This window comes from Scyliorhinus torazame, chromosome 7 (genome assembly GCF_047496885.1).
Source record: "Scyliorhinus torazame isolate Kashiwa2021f chromosome 7, sScyTor2.1, whole genome shotgun sequence".
Lineage (NCBI taxonomy): Eukaryota > Metazoa > Chordata > Chondrichthyes > Carcharhiniformes > Scyliorhinidae > Scyliorhinus > Scyliorhinus torazame.
Window position 1 is genome coordinate 165,683,002 of NC_092713.1, and position 16,515 is coordinate 165,699,516.

Genomic DNA, 16,515 nt, shown 5'->3' on the forward strand with positions numbered 1-16,515 from the left:
CCATGTATCTATCCAATAGCCGCTTGAAGGTCCCTAATGTTTCCGACTCAACTACTTCCACAGGCAGTGCATTCCAGCCCCCCCCCCCCTACTCTCTGGGTAAATAACCTACCTCTGACTTCCCCCCCCCCCCCCTATATCTTCCACCATTCACCTTAAATTTATGTCCCCTTGTAATGGTTTGTTCCACCTGGGGAAAAAGTCTCTGTCTACTCCATCTATTCCCCTGATCATCTTATAAACCTCTATCAAGTCGCCCCTCATCCTTCTCCGTTCTAATGAGAAAAGGCCTAGCACCCTCAACCTTTCCTCGTAAGAGCTACTCTCCATTCCAGGAGGTGTCAACATCACTGGCCAGTCACAATCGCGAGGGCTGCTAGCTCACAAGGCTGTCTCGCAGGTTTGGCCGGGTGGCAACAGTTCCTTTCCCGCTCCTCAAGACCGTTAAGAGCGACCCAGGGACTGACCAGCGGACACGGTAGGCCAGTTGCGGCGGAGAGGGCAAGGAAGAGTCCTGCGGGATTCAGCAGTACGTACCAGGGCAGTGGAGATACGCAGGACAGATAACAGCGTCCTGGCAGAGGTAAAGGTCATATCCTTGTTGACTCGCGACTCCTTCCTCATCTCGACGTACGCGGCAGTGATGTAATCGGCCAGCGTCTCCGGGATCCACATCGCCACATTCCGGCACGTGTTCGGGGAGGCTGTCCCGTAACAGCCTCCCCGAACAGGCGCCGGAATGTGGCGACTAGGGGCTTTTCACAGTAACTTCATTTGAAGCCTACTTGTGACAATAAGCGATTTTCATTTCATTCATTTTTTCATTCATCATGAGCTGCTTCTTTTTACACAAGGTAATGTACCACCTGAGCCGGGGAGGAAATAGAACATACAGTGCAGAAGGAGGCCATTCGGCCCATCGGTGCACCGACCCACTTAAGCCCTCATTTCCACCCTATCTCCGTAACGCAATAACGACTCCTAACCTTTTTGGACACCAAGGGCAATTTAGAATGGCCAATCCACCTAACCTGCACATCTTTGCACTGTGGGAGGAAACCCTCGCAGACACGGGGAGAACGTGCAGACTCCGCACAGACAGTGACCCAAGCCTGGAATTGAACCTGGGACCCTGGAGCTGTGAAGCAATTTTGCTACCCACTGTGACCGTGCTGCCCATGCTGCTGATGGAGTTGCTGCTGATGGAGTTGCAGGATAGGGCTGGAGCCTGGTTAGAGTGCTCTTTCAGAGGGTCGGTGCAGACTCGATGGACTGAATGGCCTCCTGTACTGTAGCGATTTTAATAATATAATCTTTATTGTCACGAGTAGGCTTACATTAACACTGCAATGAAGTTACTGTGAAAAGACCCTAGTCACCACATTCCAGCGTCTGTGTGGTGTCATGTGAGAGTATCTTTAAGACATGGATGTTTAAGCAATGTACCTTTAAGAAAACAGTGATGTCAGAGAGTGGGTGGGCTGGGCTTTAGGTCAACCATTTTGCAGGTTTTTAGTTTCAGTTTAAAAAGCAGCTTGTGTGTGTTTGTGTGTTTCCAGAGAGCTGCAAGTTTGAAAAGAGCTTCGGAGTGTCTGTGTTTGCAGTGAGCTGGATCTCTGCCATGAAAGACTATCTCTGGATCATTTGGGTGATTTAAACTCGTAAGAGTAAAGCCTTTAACCTGATGTGATTCTGTTTAAAGGTGTTAAGTTTCTTGGAAGTTTGAAGGAACATTTTGAGGAATTATTTACTGTTGCAATATTTTCTGAGTTATATATTTTTTTGAAAATATGTTTATTAAGAATTTTTTAACAGAGTTTTCAACCATATAAACAACCCCCCTCCCCCGTAAAAAAAAGAAGAAAAAACTCGCATAGCAAGACATAAACATAGCAAATCAATATGATACAGAACTTTGTACATTGGATTCCTCCCGTACACATCAGTTTTCCAGATCGTTTATGTATTTTCCTTGCTCAGATGCCCCCCCGAAGAACCCCCCCTCCCTATCCCTCCCTCTCCCCGCCCCCCCCACCCCAGAAAGAGATATCTCTCCTCCCTCCGCCCCCCCCCCCCCCCCCCCCCGGGTTGCTGCTGCTGTCGACCGAACTCCATCTGACGCTCAGCAAGATGGTCTAGGAACGGTTGCCACCGCCTGGAGAACCCCTGCACAGACCCTCTCAAGGCAAACTTTATCCTTCCCAACTTGAGAAACCCTGCCATATCATTTATCCAGGCTTCCACACTGGGGGGCTTCGCATCCTTCCATACTAACAAGATCCTTCGCCAGGCTACCAGGGACGCAAAGGCCAGAATGCCGGCCTCTATCGCCTCCTGCACTCCCGGCTCGTCCGCTACTCCAAATAGTGCTAGCCCCCAACTTGGCTTGACCTGGACTTTCACCACCTTAGATACTCTCCTTGCAACTCCCCTCCAGAACCCATCCAGTGCCGGGCATGACCAGAACATATGGACATGGTTCGCCGGGCTTCCTGAGCACCTCCCACATCTGTCCTCCACCCCAAAGAATCTACTCAGCCTCGCCCCCGTCATATGCGCTTTGTGAACAACCTTAAATTGTATCAGGCAAAGCCTGGCACACAAGGAAGAGGAATTAACCCTACTTAGGGCATCAGCCCACAGACCCTCTTCAATCTCCTCCCCCAACTCCTCTTCCCATTTACCCTTCAGCTCCTCTACCAAAGCCTTCCCCTCTTCTTTCATCTCCTGGTATATGGCCGACACCTTGCCCTCTCCGACCCATACGCCCAAAATCACCCTGTCTTGAATCCCCTGTGCCGGGAGCAGCGGGAATACCCTCACCTGCCGCCTCACAAACGCCCTCACTTGCATGTACCTGAAGGCATTACCCGGGGGTAGTCCAAATTTCTCCTCCAGCGCCCCTAAGCTCGCAAACGTCCCATCGATGAACAGGTATCCCATTCTTCTAATCCCTGCCCGATGCCAGCTCTGAAACCCCCCGTCCATCCTTCCTGGGACAAACCGATGGTTATCTCTGATCGGGGATCACACCGATGCTCCTATCGCACCCCTGTGTCGTCTCCACTGCCCCCAGATCTTTAGCGTTGCCGCCACCACTGGACTTGTGTACCTTGTCGGCGAGAGCGGCAGCGGTGCCGTCACCAGCGCCCCCAGGCTCGTTCCTTTGCAGGACGCCATCTCCAATCTCTTCCATGCCGCCCCCTCTCCCTCCATCACCCACTTACGGATCATCGCCACATTGGCTGCCCAGTAGTAGCCACCCAGATTCGGCAATGCCAGCCCTCCTCCATCTCTGCTACGCTCCAGGAACCCCCTCCTTACCCTCGGGGTCTTGCTCGCCCACACAAATCCCATAATGCTCCTGCTTACCCTCTTAAAGAAGGCCTTGGTAATCAGAATTGGGAGGCATTGGAATACAAAAAGAAACCTCGGGAGGACCACCATTTTAATCGACTGTACCCTACCCGCTAGCGAGAATGGCAACATGTCCCACCTTTTAAAGTCCTCCTCCATCTGTTCCACCAGCCGCGTCAAATTCAATTTGTGCAGTGCCCCCCAGCTCCTAGCTACCTGAATCCCCAAGTATCGAAAGCTCCTTTCCGCCCTCCTCAACAGTAGGTCATCTATCCCTCTTCCCTGATCCCCCGGATGCACCACAAAGAGCTCACTCTTTCCCACATTGAGCTTATAGCACGAGAAGTCTCCAAACTCCCTTAGGATCTGCATTACCTCAACCATCCCCTCCACTGGATCCGCCACATACAGCAACAGGTCAGCTGCGTACAGCGACACTCGATGCTCCTCTCCCCCTCGGACCACCCCCCTCCATTTCCCCGACTCCCTCAATGCCATGGCCAAAGGTTCAATTGCTAATGCAAACAGCAGGGGGGACAGGGGGCACCCCTGCCTCGTCCCTCGGTACAGCCGGAAATACTCCGACCTCTGCCGGTTCGTTTTCTGAGTTATCTTTGAAGTAAGAGGTGTTAAGAGATCCAATGTTTATTTAAGATGTTAAGTTGAGTTCATGGAATAAACTGTTTTGTGTTTTAAAAACCCACGTGTCCATAATAGGGGCTGTTTAGCACAGGGCTAAATCGCTGGCTTTGAAAGCAGACCAAGGCAGGCCAGCAGCGCGGTTCAATTCCTGTAACAGCCTCCCCGAACAGGCGCCGGAATGTGGCGACTAGGGGCTTTTCACAGTTACTTCATTTGAAGCCTACTTGTGACAATAAGCGATTTTCATTTCATTTCATTTCATTTGTAATCCCACTCTTAGGGAACAAGCCGTGTGTGAGGAAAAGCAACAAATCCATTAAAGGGAGAGGTTGGTTGAACTCCATGATACATTTTGGGGTTCTGAAAACGCCTCGCCCATAACAATTGGGGGCTCGAGGGGGATCACAGTCTATCTATTAGATTGGCTTTTGTGAACTTAAAGACAGTGAAGGATTGTTGCTTTTCCGGTGTGGTATTTTAGTTTAAGTGGGGAGAGTGTTGTGAACAATGGCTCTTTCAGAGGCTCAGAGGTTTTTGGGATGGAGAATGTCACACGTAGTACTTTACGGACAGAAACGAAAAGCTGACTCTTAGATTTAGCAAAAGCATTGCAGTTAACATTACCTGACAAAATGCGAAAAGATGAGGTAATTATGGCGGTGGTTAAGCATTTAAAGTTGCCTGAGATAGAGTTTGACTCATTGGAAATGGCAAAAATTCAGTTGCAAATTAAAGCGGCTTGAATACGAGAGTGAGAGAGAGGAAAAAGAAAAGGAGAGAGAAGAAAGGAGAAAAGAAAGAATAGCCCTAGCAGAACAAAAAGAAAAAGAAAGGGAGATACAGATCAGGGATAAAGATAAAGAGAGGGAGATTGAACTTCAGAAAATGGCCATGAAACATGACAGTCAGTTAAAATTGGCAGACGTAAAGGGAAACATACAGTTGGATGATAGTGATGAGGATAGTGAGAAAGAGTGTCATAGTCGAAGGTTTGGTGGGAATCTATTTAAATATGTTCAAGCATTGCCAAGGTTTGACGAGAAGGAAGTGGAAGCCTTTTTCATTTCATTTGAGAAGGTAGCTAAACAAATGAAATGGCCACAGGACATGTGGGTGTTACTGATTCAAACAAAGCTGGTAGGTAGAGCTAGTGAAGTGTTTGCATCGCTGCCGGAGGAGGTATCTGGAACGTACGAGGAGGTGAAGAAACCCATCTGAAGTGCATATGAGCTAGTGCCTGAAGCTTACAGACAAAGGTTTCAAAATTTAAGGAAAGGATTTGGTCAAACATACATGGAGTTTGAAAGGCTCAAACAGAGTAATTTTGATAGGTGGATAAGGGCTTTGAAAATAGACCAAACGTATGAAGCTCTCAGAGAAATTATACTTTTGGAGGAGTTTAAAAATTCAATTCCTAATGTAGTGAGAACTCATGTGGAAGAGCAGAGGGTTAAAACTGCGAGATTAGCAGCGGAAATGACAGATGATTATGAATTAGTTCATAAATCAAAGATTGGTTTCTGACATCAGTTTCAGCCTGTGAGGGATAGAAACTGGGGACATGAGAAATACTCAAGTGGTAAAGGTAAAGGTGATCTGATGGGAGATAATAAAGAGAGTGTACCTCAGATTAAAAAAGAAATCCAGGAGGGTGGAAAAAAAATGAAAAGTTTCAAATGTTTTCACTGTAATAAACTAGGCCATGTAAAGTCACAGTGTTGGTGATTGAAGAAAAGCACTGGGAAGGCTGATGTGGTAAAACAGGATAACACAGTGGGGTTTGTTAGAGTGGACGAGGAAAGCCCAAGGGAAGCGAAGGAGGTGCAAACAATTGTCCAGCCTGTTCAAGAAGTAATTGTTAAGATGGTGCATGATGTCTTTGAAGAATTTACTTGTGTGGGTAAAGTTTACTCATGTGTATCAGGAGGAACAGGTAAAGAAGTCACAATTTTAAGAGATACAGGGGCTAGTCAATCTTTAATGGTAAGCGATGAGGAATTATGTAGTTTGGGAAGAATGATGCCAGAAAAGGTGGTGATATGTAGAATTCAGGGTGAGAGGAGTAGCGTTCCATTATATAAGGTAAGGTTGGTAAGTCCAGTGAAGAGTGGTGAAGTGGTAGTAGGAGTAATAGATAAACTATCTTGTCCAGGAATACAGTTTATCTTGGGTAATGATATAGCTGGATCGCAGGTGGGAGTGATGCCTACTGTGGTTGGTAAGCCAGTGGAAAACAGTCAACTGAAGTGTTGAAGGACGAATATTCTGGGATTTTTCTGGATTGTGTAGTAACAAGGTTGCAAAGTCACAGGTTAAGACAAGAGGCGAAATCAAAGAGTGAAGATGAAGTTGAAGTGCAATTATCACAAACGATTTTTGATCAGATGGTTGAAAAAGAACAAGAACAGGTGGAGGATGAGGCGGATATTTTTAGTTCAGGAAAATTGGCGGAGTTACAACAGAAAGATGTAGAAATAAAACAGATATATCAGAAAGCATATACGGAAGAGGAAGCTGAGAGTATACCAGAGTGTTATTACCGTAAAAATTATGTCTTGATGAGAAAATGAAGACCTGTACATATGCAGGCGGATGAAAAGTGGGCAGAAGTTCATCAAGTAGTATTGCTGGTAGGGTATGGAAAGGAGGTGTTGCGAGTTGCCCATGAGGTACCAGTGGGAGGTACCAGGTAACATACGATGAACGTCTGAGGATTCTGGGATTATATTCATTGGAGTTTAGGAGGTTGAGGGGAGATCTAATAGAAACTTACAAGATAATGAATGGCTTAGATAGGGTGGATGTAGGGAAGTTGTTTCCATTAGCAGGGGAGACTAGGACCCTGGGGCACAGCCTTAGAATAAAAGGGAGTCACTTTAGAACAGAGATGAGGAGAAATTTCTTCAGCCAGAGAGTGGTGGGTCTGTGGAATTCATTGCCACAGAGGGCGGTGGAGGCCGGGACATTGAGTGTCTTTAAGACAAAAGTTGATAAATTCTTGATTTCTCGAGGAATTAAGGGCTATGGAGCGAGAGCGGGTAAATGGAGTTGAAATCAGCCATGATTGAATGGCGGAGTGGACTCGATGGGCCAAATGGCCTTACTTCCGCTCCTATGTCTTATGGTCTTATGGGAGGTCATTTGGGAATAAGGAAAACTCAAGCTAAAATCCAGAAACATTTTTATTGGCCTGGACGACATAAAGATGTAGTTACATTTTGTCAATCATGTCACACGTCAAGTGATAGGGAAACCTCAAGCAGTGATAAAACCAGCGCCCTTAATACCACTCCAGCATTTGAGGAACCTTTTACAAGAGTCCTAATCGATTGTGTAGGACCGCTTCCGAAAACAAAAAGTGGGAATCAATATCTTTTGACTGTAATGGATGTGTCTACTAGGTTTCCAGAGGCCATTCCAGTACGTAATATTACAGCTAAAAGGATTGTGGAGGAGTTACTTAAATTCTTTACTAGATATGGACTACCCACAGAAATTCAATTGGATCAAGGAACGAATTTTACTTTAAAGTTATTCAAAGAACTTATGGATAGTTTAGGAATAAAACAATTTAAATCAATTGCATACCATCCAGAATCGCAGGGAGCTTTAGAAAGGTGGCATCAGACATTAAAGACAATGTTGAGGGCGTATTGTCAAGATTATCCAGAGGATTGGGATAAAGGAATCCCATTTGTATTGTTTGCAATTAGGGATGCACCTAATGAGTCTACCAAATTTAGTCCCTTTGAACTAATTTTTGGTCATGAGATAAGAGGACCACTTAAATTGATTAAGGAAAAATTGGTGGGTGAGAAATCGGAAATTACGCTATTGGATTACGTGTCAAAGCTTAGGGGACGATTAAATAGAGCAGGTGAATTGGCTAGACATTTGAAAGTTGCACAAAATGTGATGAAACGGGTAACGGACAAGAAATCCAAAGTTCGTAGTTTTGCCAGTGGGGATAAAGTTTTAGTGTTGTTACCAGTGGTAGGGGAGCTTTTAAAAGCTAGGTTTTGTGGACCGTATCAGATTGAAAGGAAATTAAGTGAGGTGAATTATGTGGTAAAAACACCAGATAGAAGGAAGATTCACCGAGTGTGTCATGTGAATATGCTTAAAAGGAAGGAGAGAAAAAGGAGGTTTTAATGATTCTAACTCAACGTGACAAACCAAATCCAGATGACTGTGAATTTGACATACCTCAAATTAAATTGGAAAATGAGGATGTTCTTAAAAATTGGGATGAATTTTTAAGTTACCTTCCAGAGGAAAAACAAACTGACCTGAAAGAGGTATTGATATCACATGGGCAAGTTTGTAGAGATAAATTGAGAAGTACGAAAATGGCTATAGATGTGGAAAATGCTGTTCCTATCAAACAACATCCATATATATTTTTTTTAAATATATTTATTAAAGTTTTTTAACACAATTTTTCTCCCTTACAAACAATAACCCCCCCCCCCCCCCATTGTAACAAAAAAAAAAAACGAGAAATCGCGCAGAGCAAGATATATACATGGCAAAATGATATATTTACACAGCTTTGTACACTGGCCCTCACCCGTACGTGCCAGTTTCCCCAACCCTTCATGTTATCTCTTGCTCATCCACCCTCCCAGGCAGTCCCCCCCCCCAGGACGTTCCCCCCCCCCCCCAAGGTTGCTGCTGCTGACCGACCTTCCTCTAACGCTCCGCGAGATAGTCTAGGAATGGTTGCCACCGCCTGTAGAACCCCCGCGCAGACCCTCTCAAGGCAAACTTAATCCTCTCCAACTTTATGAACCCAGCCATATCATTTATCCAGGCCTCCAGGCTGGGGGGATTTGCCTCCTTCCACATTAGCAAGATCCTTCGCCGGGCTACTAGGGACGCAAAGGCCAGAATGCTGGCCTCTTTCGCCTCCTGCACTCCCGGTTCGTCCACTACTCCAAATATTGCTAGCCCCCAGCTTGGCTTGACCCGGACTTTCACCACCTGAGATATTGCTCCCGCCACTCCTCTCCAGAACCCCTCCAGTGCCGGGCATGACCAAAACATATGGACATGGTTTGCCGGGCTCCCTGAGCACCTTCCACATCTGTCCTCCACCCCAAAGAACCTACTCAACCTAGCCCCCGTCAAGTGCGCTCTGTGGACCACCTTAAATTGTATCAGGCTGAGCCTGGCACACGAGGAGGAGGAATTAACCCTACCTAGGGCATCAGCCCACAGACCTTCCTCGATCTCCTCCCCCAGCTCCTCCTCCCATTTACCCTTCAACTCTTCTACCAGCGCTTCCCCCTCTTCTTTCAACTCCTGGTGTATTTCCGACACCTTGCCCTCCCCGACCCATACACCCGAGATCACCCTATCTTGAACTTCTTGTGCCGGAAGCAATGGAAATTCCCTCACCTGTCGCCTCACAAAAGCCCTCACCTGCATATATCTAAAGGCATTTCCCGGGGGTAACTCGAACTTCTCCTCCAGTGCCCCTAGGCTCGCAAACGTCCCGTCGATGAACAGGTCCCCCATTCTTCCAATCCCCGCCCGATGCCAGCTCTGGAACCCCCCCGTCCATCTTCCCCGGGACAAACCGGTGGTTACCCCTGATCGGGGACCACACCGATGCTCCCATTGCACCCCAGTGCCTTCTCCACTGGCCCCAGATCCTTAGCGTTGCCGCCACCACCGGGCTCGTGGTATACTTTGTCGGCGAGAGCGGCAGCGGTGCCGTCACCAACGCCCCCAGGCTCGTTCCTTTACAGGACGCCATCTCCATCCTCTTCCCTGCCGCCCCCTCTCCCTCCATAACCCACTTGCAGATCATCGCCACATTTGCTGCCCAGTAGTAGCTCCCCAAGTTTGGTAGCGCCAACCCTCCTCGGTCCCTACTGCGTTCCAGGAACCCTCTCCTTACTCTCGGGGTCTTATTCGCCCACTCAAACCCCATAATACTCCTGCCTACTCTCTTAAAAAAGGCCTTAGTGATCACGATGGGAAGGCACTGAAACACAAACAGAAACCTCGGTAGGACCATCATTTTGACCGAAAACAACATCCATATAGACTTAAACTTTTAAAATTGGCACAGGTTAACAGAGAGATTGAGAGTATGCTGAAGAATGGCATAATCGAAGTGGGTTGCAGCCAATGGAGCTCACCCATAGTGATGGTACCTAAACCAGACGGTACCCAACGGTTGTGTGTGGACTATCTAAAAGTGAATGCAGTTACTAGAATGGACTCTTATCCTATCCCGCGTTTGGAGGATTGCATTGAGAACTGCACTGTAAATTCTATGTAAATTCTATGATATGAGAAAGTGGGACAATCTGCTTTTATTTCCAACTTCCAGACATGAAAGACTATCTCTGGATCATTTGGGTGATTTAAACTCGTAATAGTAAAGCCTTTAACCTGATGTGATTCTGTTTAAAGGTGTTAAGTCTCTTGGAAGTTTGAAGGAACATTTTGAGGAATTATTTACTGTTGCAATATTTTCTGAGTTATCTTTGAAGTAAGGGGTGTTAAGAGATCCAAGGTTTATTTAAGATGTTAAGTTTAGTTCATGGAATAAACAGTGTTTTGTGTTTAAAAACCCACGTGTCCATAATTGTAATCCCACTCCTCGGGAACAAGCCGTGTGCTAGGAAAAGCAACAAATACAATAAAGGGAGAGGTTGGTTGAACTCCATGATACATTTTGGGGTTCTGAAAACTCCTCGCCCATAAAGCGGGTACACCAAGGGAGAATTCAGAATGTCCAATTCACCGAACAGCGCGTCTTTCGGGACTTGTGGGAGGAAACCTCGGCACTGTGAGGCAACAGTGCTAACCACTGTGCCGCCCCCAGGTCCCGCCTCTCAAGCTTGCCCTTTGTCGTCTGAGGTGTGGTGATTCCTGTTGTGTTGTGCTTCTTCATGTAGCATAAGCTGCTTCCTTGATGTATACTTGACAGAGGAAGGTTCAGACTTGGAGATAGGTTTAACACATTTATTGAACAGTTAACAATTCTCCTACTTGAGTTCGACCTTCCTGTTGATCTTACTATAGTAACTCAATCTAACTAACCAGTCTGCTCTAATCAATATGGTGGGTGTGCTGCTTCCTGATCTGCCCCTGTGTCTCCGAGTATCGCCTATGGAAAGAGAAAGAGCATGTGTGCCTTGTCCTTTTATATGGGTAGCCCCCTTGTGGTAGTTTCACCTCTGGGTGTGTCTTGACTGCCCATTGGTCATGTCCTATCTTACTGACCTATTGGTTGAATATCTGTGTGTCATGATGTCTCTGGTGCTCCCTCTAGTGTTTATTTAGTCTTAGTGTATTTACATTAACCCCTTGTGTATTTACAGTGATGGAAATTTCCAGGTTAAAGGGTAGAGCAGTCATCTGGGACTATGCTGACTTTACTTCACCTGGAGTGAGAAAAATCAAGTTACATGATTAATAATACATCAACTGTTACAACGGGCAGCACGGTAGCCTTGTGGATAGCACAATTGCTTCACAGCTCCAGGGTCCCAGGGTGGGGTTTCTGGGTTATGGGGATAGGGTGGCGGTGTTGACCTTGGGTAGGGTGCTCTTTCCAAGAGCCGGTGCAGACTTGATGGGCCGAATGGCCTCCTTCTGCACTGTAAATTCTATGAACTAAGTGGGCAATGCCATGGTTCAGTGGGGAGCACCCTCTGTTTTTCAGTCAGGTTACAGATTCAAGGCTCACTCCAGAGATTTAAGCGCCCGATCGAGGCTGAGACAGTGTAGTGCTGAGGAAGTGTGACACTGTCGCAGCTGCCATCCGTCAGCTCAGGCAGTAATACCTGTTACTTTAGCGAGCACAGATTGCTGAAAAGAGTCGAGGGGCTACGAGCGGGTTTATGGGTACATGGCCCGACAGCAGCTCACATTCTCAGAATGAAGGCACGATCCGTGACAAGTACGAGGGTTTGCTGCTGCTGGACCGCACGCACGAGCGGCCTGCTCGCCTGTGCTGCGGACCGAGCCGGCTCAGACCAGCGGAATGGGGACTCCTCCAGGCCACCGCCATTTTGGCTCCAGCTCAGACGTTGTCGTGGTTTGGGGGGGAGGGGCTGAAAGCTCCGCCATTTCACGTTCCAGCTTCAGGGGCGTTGAGTCCTTTCCTTTTGGCTGCTCTCCCACAGACAGGCCCCCGAGGCAGTTACTGCTTAAAACGTTAGCCACTCCTGGCATGAGAGGCTGGAAGGAGATGTGTACAGGTCACCTTTCCAGAAATAAGTGGACAGCCCCAAGAAATCTCAACCCTGGCACAAATCTTTGAGACGGGACTCGGATCAAGCGGTTAATCTTCCAATTAGTATCCTGACCTGGACTTTTGGGTGTGCACGTCCAAAGGTGCAAAAGGAAACTTCAGTTGAGAAGTTTGATTTAGAGAATAAACTGTTCAATGCACTTTTAATATCTTTACCTTAACCATTGAGATGCATTGTAGTTATTAGTATTCATGTTCTCTGATCTTTATGTAATAAAAATATTTAGATTCATACAGAGGCTTCATTCTTTTAGTAAATACCTGCGTTTCGGATTGTTTTAAAAAAAAAAGAAATGCATTACTGGTTTCTACCGAGGTCATAACTATAAATTAATTACTTAAAATTTCATAAGGTCATTAAATCATCGCTCCAAGCAAATCTGCCCTCACAGGTGAATGCAAAAGATCCCATTGCACTATGCTGAAAATGAGCAGGGGAGTTATTTCTGGTGTCCTGGCCAAATTTATCACTCAACTCCCGCACCACTGAAGCAGATTAGCTAATCATTATCACACCGCTGTTTGTGGAATATTGCTGTGCGCTGATTAGAGTCCACTGCCTGAGAAGGTGGTCGATTCAGGTTCAGTTGTGACTTTATAAGGGGAATTTGATTAGCATTCAGGGGAGAAATCCCCAGGGCATTGGGGGGAGGGGGGGAAAGAGTGGGGTTAAATGGGTCAGCCTTTGAAAGGAGCCAGCACCGAGAATGATGAGCTGAATGGCCTGCTTGGGGGAAGCACATTTCTATGGTGACAATATTGACCCACTTCAAAAATCGCAGAATCACAGAGTACTACAGCACAAAAGAGGCCCTTCAGCCCATCGAGTCTGCACCGACGCATGATAAACACCTGACCTGCCTGCCAAATCCCATTTGCCAGCATTTGGCCTATAGTCTTGAATGTTATGACATGCCAAGTGCTCATCCAGGTACTTTTTAAAGGATGTGAGGCAGCCTGCCTCTACCACCCTCGCAGGCAGTGCATTCCAGACCATCTGTTGCCTTTTCTGTGGCTCTGCTGTAACTACGGCCCTCCTTTCTTTTGGTATCTATATTCTAATGCTCAGAGTCGGCCGGTATCAAATGATACCACCACAAGGTTCAATCGGCTATCGATCAAAGAGCCAGACACCAGTTAGTTAGTTCAAGGTCAAGGGTACTTTATTTACACATAATTAGTCATGCAACATTTACACTGCTAGTTAACTACACCTATCGACTATGACAACCTGTACTTAACTTCAGGCACTCGGCTTAGGTCAGAGGATCAGTGGCTGCTGTTCGATTCTGGATCTATCGAGTCTGGAGAAGTAACTGCTGCTCAGCTAGGCTCATCCGTCCGGTAGCGAGCGTTGAACTTGGACTTGCTTCTGGTGATGCTGCGATTGGAGATGGTCATTGCCGGGGCGCCAGGTCCAAAAGAGGACGAACATATGGTGGACGCTCTTCTTACACTTGGGGGTTTTGGCGCTCTTTTGGGCGGTCCTTCAGTTTGGACCCCACTAATTGGGTGATCCCCGATCACTATGTTCGATTTCTAACCAATAAGTGGGCGGGTGCCTGGATGATTGGGCGTGTCCCAAGCGGTCACTGACCCTGTTGTTTACGCTTCCCTAGAACAGGGAGTGGCGCCGAAATGTCTGGGACTGTACCGGTCGCTCGAGTACCAGTCCTTTGTCTTGGTGTAGATGGGCCTCAAATGCTAATCGGCCCATCAAAATGCTAATTGGTCGGAGTTTCGATACCGTCTGGACTCCTCACTTGCAAATATACGTTTCAGGCTCTGAGCCTGCCTGAATCTTGCCTTGTGCATTTTACCCACTATGCTTTGCGAGTTTCTCTGTTCCTGGTTGTAAGTGGCCATCCCAAATGGCTACACTCCATCCTCTTGATCATCAACGCGAAGCGTGAAGGATCACACTGCTGGATCTTCTCCTGTTCTCTGACATGCCGGGTACCCTCAACCAAGGACAGGTTCTACCCTACTCTGTCCTGTGGGTCAAAATATTTACCTAAATTTCCCTAACACAACACATATTCTAAAAATTTCTAAGGTGCATTTAATATTCAAACCTATATTCCATTCTCCTGACACAAAAAGGGGAATCTCTAACTGTCTCTAACTAGACTACACTCATGCTGCTATTTAACAATCAAATAACTTATCTTACAATACAAAATAACCAATAGCAGCATCACATTCCTACTTATCAAATGTCTATGTGCAAAGAAGTAACTTTATTAAAGAAACAACAACCGCGGAATTAATTGGGGAGGAAGGGTTCAGAAAGAGTGTGGGGTTTTCTGGAGTCTGAGGAAAGGGGCTCTAAGTGTGGTGAGGGAGGCAGGGGTGGGTAACGCGTGCAACTGTACTGTTCCAGCGACGATCATGATGCAGATCAACAGGTTCGTCTTCATCTTGTTTGTGCTTTTCTCTGTCTTTAAGTATCTTCGTAGCTCCCTGGGGGTACACACATAATATCTGTTATTATCTTGTTGCTTAACATCTTGTTTATCTGTCTGTTTCACCTTATCGTCAATTTCCCATTAGAATCGTCACCATATGTGACTCCCTCATTTTTTTTTAAACAACCATTTGGGAGACAAGACATCCGAAAAACAAATTCTGTCCCAGTGCGAGCACTCTCGCAGCCTGTGTTTGATGGGCTAGGTGGGCGGACAATTTCTCCATCCTCTGCAAACTTATTTTTCAACCAAGTGATTCTGACATGTAAATAGTAGGTGGCGGGAATAGCAACTGAAGGGTCGCCGGAAAGGGGCAAAAGTTGTGGCAAAAGTGCATTCTTTAAACCACAGACGTGAAAAAGAACAGCAAAAGAGTTTCAAAAACAATTCTCCAAATGGGGTGCGTATGATCTGCGGCATGGAAGAATGGGTGGAATCCCTGGGTAGGGCTGTGATCAGTGTCGTTGCTCCACTACCCGAGCTTGGCTGACCAAATGTATAGGGGGTCCTCAGGCAGGGCGGGGATAAGTGCCGTTACTCCACTGCCTGAGTGACCTTCCAAGAGTGGCAAGAATTTGGAAATATATGGGCTCCAACAAACTTGTTTCCTTAACTGCCATATGGCGTCAGAAGAGTAGTTATTACTGTATCAAGAAATTATTCGTGAGGCCGACACACAAAAATCGTACAACAGAGAACGTACAACATTTAAAAACAAACTAAAGAAGAAAAGCGGGCAGGTTCCATTAGGGAGTAGGACACCGTAAATTTCAATCGGTTCCTGACTCTCATCATCTGGACACCTCAAGGTTCCATTCCAAAAAATGTCTCATGAGGTTACCATGGTGGGAGTCAGACTCAGAGTCATCACCGTCTCCCGGGTGCCAAACACGCGTATGGAGTTTTTGTGCTAATGCAGCGTGTGCCAATGTGGGGTCCATTTCGTCATTCCATGTCAGACGACAGGAATTATCGCGGTGCCAATTTTTCATGTTCTGTAGGGCGGTCAGGGCAAGGGGAGTGTCTCTATCGTCGGTGGTGGGTAAGGTTCTGGTGAGGGCAAATACATCGTCTCGAAGGGGCTGAACATATCATGGTCGATGTCTCTGGGGCTGTAGTGACTGGGGCCTGATCTGTGTCCAGTGTTTGGGTTTCTCAAGGGCGTCAGTTGTGCTGTCGCTGTCGCTACCAGCCGAATCAAGCGTTAGGGTGAAATTTGATCCTGGGGACGGGGTCAAGGTTGTGTCTGTGGACGTGCTGTTGCTGCTGGAGGGCGGGATTGGGTTGTCAGTGGGCGGGTCTCTGATGTCTGCCATTGCCAATGAGAGGTGGTGTGAGTGGCTGCACTGCGTCCCATAAACCTTAAGCTGATTTACATGGAACCATCCTGACTTTCCATTCGGATATGTGATTTTATAAACTGAGGGGCTTACTTTGTCCGAGATTAAATAGGGTCCTGCAAATCTCGGGGAGAGGAATGAGCTGGGGTTATATAAGGAGATCATGACTTGCTGTCCGACTGTATACTCTATCGGGTGTACTGTCTTAGCCAAAGCAGGCTTTAATCTGCTTTCGTTTAGCGCCTAGTCGAACAGCTGCAACGAACTGTGCTGCTTTAATATTTCCTAACATGTGCTAGACTGCTTTCTCATGGGTCAGGGCGGTGACTGCGGGGCTGGCCAAATCAAGTCCAAATAAATACTCGATACCCTTCATGGGTCGTCCGGTCATGAGGGTTGTAACCTGTCGAACTCGAGACCGTGTTTCTAATAA

General features: G+C 46.8%; 1 protein-coding gene across 4 annotated transcripts in view; it reads left to right on the plus strand.

The window, feature by feature from the left end:
- Positions 1–16,515, plus strand: part of LOC140426675 (2-5A-dependent ribonuclease-like) — an 81,594-nt gene that overhangs the window by 915 nt on the left and 64,164 nt on the right. The window contains exon 2 of one of the 4 annotated variants that reach the window (XM_072511763.1): positions 1,560–1,661. The exons of 1 other annotated variant lie outside the window; for it this stretch is intronic. The gene's annotated coding sequence lies outside the window, so the exon portion shown is untranslated. Of the gene's footprint in view, positions 1–451; positions 584–1,559; positions 1,662–10,365; positions 10,385–16,515 lie in introns of those variants that run through there. 2 more of the 4 variants (XM_072511765.1, XM_072511766.1) reach the window with 2 other exon arrangements.